Source organism: Aythya marila (genome assembly GCF_965140915.1).
Source record: "Aythya marila genome assembly, chromosome: 1".
Classification (NCBI taxonomy): Eukaryota; Metazoa; Chordata; class Aves; order Anseriformes; family Anatidae; genus Aythya; species Aythya marila.
This window is the reverse complement of record NC_139042.1, coordinates 112,581,937-112,591,680: the sequence shown is the minus strand read 5'-3', so window position 1 is coordinate 112,591,680 and position 9,744 is coordinate 112,581,937. Positions and strand designations below refer to the sequence as shown.

At 36.3% G+C, this 9,744-nt stretch overlaps 1 long non-coding RNA gene across 1 annotated transcript in view; it reads left to right on the top strand.

Moving 5' to 3' along the window:
- Positions 1 to 531: 531 nt before the first annotated feature.
- Positions 532 to 9,744, top strand: part of LOC309873920 — a 175,041-nt gene continuing 165,828 nt past the window's right edge. The window contains exon 1 of the long non-coding RNA XR_014316757.1: positions 532 to 629. This is a non-coding gene — a long non-coding RNA (uncharacterized lncRNA). The remainder of the gene's footprint in view (positions 630 to 9,744) is intronic.

Below are 9,744 nucleotides of genomic sequence, written 5' to 3'. Positions count from 1 at the left end.
CAAATGTAACTGAGCGTGGTATTTTATTCTGAATCTGGACTGAGAAATAATTTAGTTTTCACAGTTTTAGAAAAGAAAATGATGAGGCATTCATTCAAGAAGCAGAACATAAAATAGAAGTACTTCATCTCAAGCCATTCTTCTTTCAAGCCTAATGTCAAAGTTGAAAGAGTAGTTTCTCCTACAGGAAACCATGTTTTCTTTGTGGTCATAAATATCAGTGGTTTGGAACCTTTTCAATTCTCTAGCACCATAAAAATGATGAAATGAGACAAAAGAAGAATTTTCCATTTAAACTGGTGCAGTATTGGTAAAATAAACATGAGTTGTAATGCTCCTGGGTTATCTTATCAGTGATGTTTCTACTTGACACATTACTGAGTACCACAATCTTCTAACTATGGTCAGATAGATTTGAAAATATTTTCCAATAAATATAAAGGCCAATGTCAAATGTTCTTCTACAGGTTGTAAATAAAGATGAGTGAAAAACAATACCAGCAATCACGTGTATGTAAATTTCTCTTTTCAGCCTGCTTGACACAGTACTGCTGAGCAAAGGCTGATGGAGCAGAGCAGACTGAGGCTGAGTGCAGTGCAGTCGTGCTAAATTCCCTGCATCGATGCATGTGAGTAAGTTCCTGCCTCTGTTGTGAAATAATTATAAGCATTTTCTCCAAAGTCTTTGGTTGTTACAATTGGTTAATGTACTTCTTTCTTTTTTTCCCTCCACTTAGTCAAGCCAATCCTTTGATAGAGGCTTCTAAAAATCAAATAATATTTGATTACAATGAATTAGCCTTTCATGGGTGATAACTACATCAAGGTTGGGGGTGGGGTTACATGCCCTATTAAAAGGGATTGTGCCTACTGTTGTGGTTTAACACAGCTGGCAGCAAAACACCACACAGCCATTGCTTCACCCTCCCCCCTCCCTCTGGGATGGGGGAAAGAAGTGGGAAAGTGAGGCCTGTGAGTTGAGATAAAGACAGTTTATTAACACAGGAAAATAATAATAAAAATAATAATAACAATACTGATGATGATGATAGTACTACTACTGTGTACAAACAAGTGATGCACAATGCAATTGCTCACTACCCGCTGACCGATGCCCAGCCTAACCCCGAGCAGTCCGGCCCTCCTCCCCCTGGCTAGCCACCCCTATATGTTCAGCATGATGTCAGATGGTATGGAATACCCCTTTGGCTAGTTTGGGTCACCTGTCCTGGATCTGTCCCCTCCCAGCTCTTGCTGCACCCCTAGCCTGCCCGTTGGCAGGACAGAGTGAGAAGCTGAAATGTCCTTGGCTTGGTGTAAGCACTGCTCTGCAACAGTTCAAACACCAGCATGTTATCAGCACTGTTCTCATCCTAAGCCAAAACATAGCATTCTACCAGCTACTAGGAAGAAAATTAACTCTGTCCTAACCAAAATCAGGACACCTCCCAAACAGCAGTCTGGATAGGGAGATGCTAAACATCCATCCTTTCTACTTGACACCAGGGAAAAAGCGAGGATGAGGACAAATGACATCTAGTTGCATAAGTCATCATGCTAGAAGCTCAACACACAGTGATGTGAGGCACCCTATCCCTTGCATGGTAGTATTGAGTGTGCTCTTTTTAAAGAGAATCAGTTATCCTATTTTACTGAGGGAGGAATTGGTGCAGTAAAGAAAGCTTAGAAATAGAGATTTGGCCAAGAACATCTGGGGGCTGCTGATTAAACTGGCAGAATACTCCATGTTTCCAGAGGTGCAGCACAGTGCTCTTACAGAAAATACCACCCCCTAAAAAAAAAAAAAAAAAATCCTACCAGTGAAAAGATACTTGATGCAGCTGATACTACTAAAATGTCATGGAGACCCTCTCATAACAATTATTAAAATAAATGTGAGATACCCAGTTAAAGTGGAACAGGGAGAGTGCTCTGAAGTTCAGTAGTCTCCATTCAAGGGAGTATTAGGTGCTGCAGTTAATTCTAGTGAAAGTGAATGAATTAGTCTAGAGATTACCATTCCTATGTAGGCTTGGTACTAACAAATTTGAGTATTTGGCGAGGAAAAAAAAGGATGGCAGTATTACCTGACACTTGTAGAATTTTCTGGGGTAACTAATACATAAAATTAGTGATGGATAGATTCATAACACTAAGTTTCCTTTGCTCTCCAAGCCATGTGAACTTGATGAACAAAGCTGAAGTAGGGTAATGCAATGTCTGCTACAATCTCAATCTTTGTATAGCATTATGGGTAGAACTACCCAAATACAATTTTATAATTGAATCGATTATGCCAATTTTTAATTCAGTATTCTAAATCTAATTTTCTCTACTGCCCAAAGGCATTCTTTCCAATGTTAAAGCCAACCCAGAGCCCAAGAGTGAAGGTGAGAGGTGTGAATTTTATGTAAAATTTTACTTCAGAATCTTTAACGTTTTATTAGTTCTTCCATCAAACTAAACAAACAAACAAAAAAATCCAATACTGTTTTGCAATTACATAATTATGTCTTCAGTTGGAAATCACCTGGAGCCAGTCACAAAGACGATTTTTTATTTGAAGAAGTTGTAGCTTTTTGGCCAGTTTGCCTTGTTTTATGATCTCCAAAGGCAAAGAGGTGGAAAAAAATTGGGGATAGTGCTTTTCTCTTCCTTCATTTATTTATAATAAATTCTTTAAATACAATTTCAGTATCAGTCCCAGGTCTTACTGAATAATAAATATGCTTTAAAATGCCTTTTATTTTATTTTATTTTATTTTATTTTATTTTATATACATTTTAGTTTACTCTCCATTGACTTCTGAAAAATCAGCATAATTAAAAAAGCTGGAAATGCACATGTTAGGTCACTAGCCCGTACTTAAATATCACCTGCTGTGCTTTGTTCCTTACTGGAATTATAGGAAGCTGCTGTTTAATGAGGATGCTGGCTAAACAGTACATCGTAAATTAAGCTAATTGATTTCAGCAATGGTTTAAATCTCATGGAATTTCAGGTTTTGCAAACCTTGCAGGCTATTTTCAGATCTGAGAATTCATTAAAGTAAACTAAAGTTGTGTATTGAGTTTTCTTTTTTATTTGCATGCCTACCTGCTGGGTGCTAGGGACTGTGTTGTGCTTTGGTGACCCTGTCCTATCCCATCTGTATGAGGATTTGTTAGGAAAGTGCTTTGACTTAAGCAGTGCTGCCCAATGGTAGGTGAAGTTGAGGGCTAGTGCCATACTGTACGCCATATTGTATGCTGTTCAATATTTTAGCCCTTCTCAATTACCAATATATCCATAAATGGACTAAAACAACTAAGGCATGGTATATGGTGTGCCTTACCTAATGCTCAAACAGAAATTCTGTGCCCCCGATACTCATTGTTTGCTATTATGTGTTGTGCTCCCATGACAGTGACAAAGCTATCTTACAACTGGGGAAATGCTAAGGCATGACTACCTGTCCCTCTCTCTAACAATGCTTTGGGAAAAGCTCTGTTTCTGGCTTGATTCACAAGATAGGTTTCATTTCTTGGTTCACACTATGATATGGAAGAAAACTTGCATTTGCAGCTGACTTTTTCATTCAATTGTTACAGAACTGTAAACCCATAGCAGACGTGAGATTTGGGAAGTATTGGAGTTAGGAAGCCTGTTTCGTTTTATGCAGAACCCTAAGGACGCAGGCTAGGATTGCTGCAACTTTTGGTTGCACAAAAGCAGTACCTCTGTTCCTCTGCCATGTGGGAGACTGCATTGTTGTGTGTGGCTTTTACCTGCTGTTAAGAGCAGACAAAACAACCACTGCTGAATGCTCAGTGCTTCCTGGCCATGTCCTCTTCTCTGTGAGGGGGGGGGCGGGGGGGGAAGAGAGTAGATAGCAAAAGACAATCTGTGATGGACAGTATTTTTAGCCAAATGCCTCAGAAGATGCTCATGGCCTGATCTGTGAATGCTGTTGTGCATGTTCTGTTGTTAGTTTTGATCTGTTTGCCTTTATTTATAAAAAATACTTATTTTGTTTCATAGTGGCTGATGAAAATGTAGCACCCTGAAAAATATCCTCTATTTCATAGTGGTAAGAAGAGTTAAAAGAGTGTTTAAAGCCAATCCTTTTTGTTTAATTGCTAATGGTAGAAAAGCATTGGAAAGCCTTTCAACTGTGAATAACAACTTTATTTATTTATTTTTTTTCATAAAATCAGTAACTACAAAACCTGTACTCAACATCAAGAACGTTGGTACACAGCAGGCGTACTCTTCCATATTTCATTTTCTTCTGGAGTCCACACAGAAATAATTGTCTGCTATCACTGTGAGCCAAATCAAAACTGAACTGAAGCTGAGCGAGAGTTACCTGATTGGCAGATAACTGTTATCACACATGAATGGGCTAAAGATGTCCCAGGTAGAGCCCAGACAATTTATGAGCCCTAGAATGGTCAGGTCAGAAAAGAGCCTGCAACCTTTAAGTAATGGCAAAATAACATCCACTGTGCTACAACTTTTATATTTGCTTGTTTAGAGAAAGCAGAGGAAAACTACAAGTATTAAATAAGTTTTTTTTCTTTTTTTTTCTGTTTTATATATATATAAATATATATATATTTATATATATATTTTATATATATGATATATATATAAAAAAATATATAATATAATTATATAATAAAATATAATTATAATATATATATATATATATATATATATATAAAGCTCTATTCTATGTTGGAGACATAAAATCATAGTAATACGTTTCCTAATTTGAAATTCTTCTAAAGCATTGCAATTGTTTTAAGGGGTTGTAGCAATACATTTTTGTGTTTCTTCCCTCAGTGCTTTTGGGGTGATAATAAATAACCAGATTAATACCAAGCTGTAGTTGTAAACCTCATCTTTCAGTGCACCCACCTCCAGCTGAATGTAATCTTCTTATCACTGTGTCTGGATAGCGACAGAATGTTAAATGGGAATTGGTGTTCAAGGTTGCATTTGCCATCAACTTTTAATTTGAAGGGTTCTTAAATCTGCAAAAGTGAGCAGTTTTTCAAATTGATTTGGATGAACCAGCTCCAAGTTAATAGTTGGGAAATATTTAATAGTTTGGGCATTTTACCATCACATGCAATTTCATTTCCTGTTCCATCTTGCTGTGTTCCAAGTGCCTGCTTCACCAGTTCAATCGCTATTGAAGCATTCAGAAAACTGGGTTGACTTGGAGGATGGGTTTAGTGTTTTTTTCCTGTGCTATTTTAGTTTCAGATTTTATTATATTGCCCTTGATAATACTTTAAATATTTTTTCACTGTTTTATACTATATTGGAGAATTGTTTTTTTTTCCCCTTCTGTTGTACAGTCACAGTCAAGTTTGAGATTATACTTTTAAACATAGCTGCTTTCAGGGCAGAAGAGTTTGAAGTACTCCTTCCTGTCACAGAATGCAGTCTTGTTTAATGATAAAAAAAAGGTTATTTCAGGAAGTTTAAGAAATGCATAGAGTGTGAGGCAATAGAACGGTGGCTCCTGTTATCGTGCTTATATTAAGAATGTCTTCAGAACAGGCACTTCTGCTTTCATATCAAAAGTAAAAGTTTACTATCATTTATTCACTGAAACATTTTAGTTCTGTGGGTTGTTTTTTAAAGGTCTTTGAAGTTTACAAAATTTCAAGAGGTATAACATTCCATGAATATTAATATTTTAGATGCAAAGAAGCCTAAGTAACCATAATTCACAGAAAGAAATCCAGGAAGTTTAATTCTTAATGCTTCTAAGAATCTTCAGCATCTGAAAGAGTAAATTATTTAATTAGATGGCTATATATATATATGTATATATAGATGAAGAGGCAGCTGGGGAGGGGGGAGCTGTGTTCAAAATCAGCAGAAAACTGTATCTCACAATGAAGAATAGACTTAATTCAAAACCTGTGTGGAGGTTGCAAGAATAGCCTTTCTGCCTTTGCATATACTTTCTCTCTCTGCATTGAGAACAAATGTCAGGACTGTAAAATGCTTTTGGGTAGATGAACGCATACATTATGGAAGGGGCTTCCTTCCCATTACAGTGTGAAAATGCATCTCATCAACTGTTTGCATCTTTAATAGCTTGAATTGCATTGGGTAGTGTGATCTCATTACAAAGTACTGCTCTTTTATTGTCCTTTAGAATATGCAATAGTACCGATAACAGGCTTTTTCTTATATTGTAGGCTTCTTCTGGCAGTCTATTGCCAATGTAGACTTTGGTTAACAAAATATTGAAATGGATTTCTTCCTGAAATGTAGTTGGATAAACTTAGTTGTATAGAGATGATATTTTTTTCTGTGACGCATATTATATACAGAATTAATTAAGGTACTTGTGTAAAGGATGAATTTTAGTCTATTTTGTAACATCTATCTACTGATTGACATTGCAAATAGTACATTTACATGGATGTGAGCAGAGTTTTGTTTCCACTCCGTTCTGACAGGATGTACTTTCCAGAACAAACCAAGCCACAGGTGTGTGGGTCACCTTGCAGATTTAGGGAGAACAGTGGGAATTTCATGCAGTCGGTAGCTAAGTCACATTACATGTTTTTGATTCTTCATGTTGTGATTTCCACAATATCTCTTCTTTTTTTTTGTGTTATCACACAAAATGGCATATCGGCTACTGTTGTAATAACTGTTTTTCTTCCCTATTATTAACGTAGAAGATGTTCTGTGCCAAATACCTAACAGGTTCCCTAAGGGAGTTTCCCCTCGCATGCCTCCATTAGTTACTAAGTACATCTGTCTTTGCTATCCCAATAAGAAATAACTTTGCTAAGTTCACTTTATAGTTTCAGTGATGTACAAGAGGACAGCATTGCTTTTCAGCTCCCAGCAGGTGACCACCTGCTTTCACTATTCTTTTCTAATTTTGTTGCAATCAGAAATTCAAGCCTTTCTGCAAACAACAGAACAGACCTTGGTTTGCTGTGACTCTTCCCTATGTGTATTTTCTACTAGCTAGTAAAGAGGTTGAGCTTACCACTGTAGCTTTTTTCTCTGAGCACTTATTGTAGTCTTTTCTCTGCTTCTAGTCTATATTTACGAAAAAATAATAATAACAACAAACAAACAAAAAAAAAAAAAAATCACTGAAATCTTTGCAGCATTTCTGCCAAGTTTAGTTGAAAATGTACTAGGATTTCCAAATTATTTTAAGATAAATGGATTAAATGAATACCAGAGGATGCATTGATTATATAAATGTCTTTTATATGCGACAATTGCCTGGAGAAAAGTACTCTTGAGTACTCTTGTTATATTTTGTTGTTTGCTTTGCTGAGCTTACCTGTGAGTTACCTGCACAGATGTATTGAAGACTTCTGCTGTTTGAGAGATCGCTGCCTGCTTTTAATGAAGGCTTGTAATCGTTTCTAGTTTTCTTTAGATAAAGTGAGACAAATAGTGTCTTTGTTTTGTCATCTTTAAAGGTAAATCCACTGGTATTATAGTGTTTCAGATGTTTAGGTAAATCGTAATTTGAGGGATGGTGAACACTTTGAATGCTGACCTTATTCGCTGTTTCACTGGTATCCTTTGTACAGCAGACTGAAGAGCCTCTGTAGACATGCTGTCCTATAATACAATACTCTGGTACCGAAAGAAAAAGCAAAATAGACTGTAGCAAGAGCTACAAGCAGAGCTTACAAAAGCCTCTTTTATTCATTATCTCCAAGCATAATTTGGCCTTATTTTTCACCAAAGTGTAAATGACGGTCTGTGTTAAACTCTCTTCTTGTTGGTAGTCCAAAGATGAACTGATCTTAAATGGACATTTTGGTTAACGAAACATCTTGAAGTAGCTTTTCTTCACCTTTGACATAGACTATGGAGACATATACATTGCTGAATTCAAAAGTATCTGAATGCATTTGAATATTTTAATTTTTATAGTTTGTATGATGCAATGATTTCTGGAAAAAAAAAAAAAAAAAAAAAAAAATTGATATTCTAGGTGATGCTACTTTTTTTTTTTTTTTTTTTTTCCTTCCAAAATGTTCTCCTTTAGATTTCATGGCATGATCCTTTCTTTTTTTGTGTGTGAGAGAGATTAGTATGAGCTGTGGAAAATTCACTAAAACAAATCAAACTCACATTTTGGTGGGAAGAAGATTTTGGAGATAAGTTTCTGGCAGGATGGTAAAATGGAACGTGGCATTTTGGCCTAGCAAAGATATTGCTTCCTTTTTCTGTCAGCTTCTTGTTTTCTTTCAATTAATTTATTTTTCTTTGAGCAGTGAATAACTCATTTCTATTATCCACCTGCAAGTGGCCCTTTGGAAGATGGTTGAATTACTCCTGGCTTGTAAAGAGCAAGCTGTGTTTTGTCACTTTTACCATAAGCACTATTTCCTTCAGCCTTGTTTTCATTCTAGCTTTATTACTATTTACAAGCATTCATCTGCACAGCTGTCACTTAATGGAAATGAAGAACTGAGGACTTGTTTGCCAGGGGCACATAAAGAAGATTCAGTCATAGTTTGTGCGTGTGCATACGCTTTACCACTTTTCTTTCTCCTGTATTACTGTGTTGGTTCATTGAGGTCAACAAGGAAGAAACTAATTTCAAAAAATCATTTCAAACTGGTTGACTTTTTGATCCCATAATAGATTTTGGTTGAGAAATTTCTTAAGTACCCAGCAAAATATTTTTCTTTTGTTTGAGAAACTACAGTAAACTGAAGAAAAAAAGTGGGTACAATGCATATTCCTGATGAATATGTTTGCTAATTATGTCTAATTACTCAAAATTGAAACATGTTAGCTCTAGGTAATTATTTTAATCTTATAATTTCAACTACTTCCAAGTTCTATTCAAACTTAAATGGAAAGTTTTCTGTAGCACTTCAGTGTTTTACCAATCCTTTTTTACTTGTTTGTTCATTATTTCTGTACGTGATTTCCCCACCCCTTCAGGGTTAATTCACATAATATTTGGAAAGGAGGTCTGAAGATCACCCAGTCTAACCCCACTGCTTTGTCAGGGTGAGGTAGAGCAGGTTGCCATGGGCTGTATCCAGTCAGGCTTTTGGGTATTTCTGATGATAGACTCCGGAGACTCGCTAGGTAGTCTCTTCCAGTGTTTAACCACTCTCACAATAAATAAAGTTTACTTAAGTTCTGATTAAATTTCATGTATTTCAGTTTGTGCTGTTGCCTCTTGTTCTGTCACTGGGCACTGATGAGAAGAGTGCTGACTCTTCTTCATTCCCTTTCCTCGGGTATTTGTTGATAAGATCCCCTTCTGCCTCCCAGACTTCTCTTTACAGGCTGAACATTCCAGTTCTCTCAGCCTTTCATGACGCAAAAAATGCTCTGGATGCTGTCTGGAAAATGCAAAAATTTTAGTTTTGTGGAGCAAAACATACAGTTAATTTAGATACTTGTGATTTAAATTTTTATTTATTTTTAATTATGCCTTCATAGGTGATGCTTTCCAGATGGAGCAGTAAAATAAGTATGCCCCAAAGGTCTGAGTGTTTGAATATCACCCAGTCAGTAGCTCTCTAATAAAAAGGACGTGTTGAGATAAATAAACTTGTGCTTCTGTATGTTTTTGTCCTTTGTAAGGGCAATAAAAGTGGACAAGTTATGATGCCCTTAACTTACAGAACTAATATCTGGAATGCAAGAAGGTTACCTTACTTGCCCAAAAGCTGTTGAGACGGAAGTGGTGGTAGTATAAAGAGAACTGCTTGCAAATATATGTATTC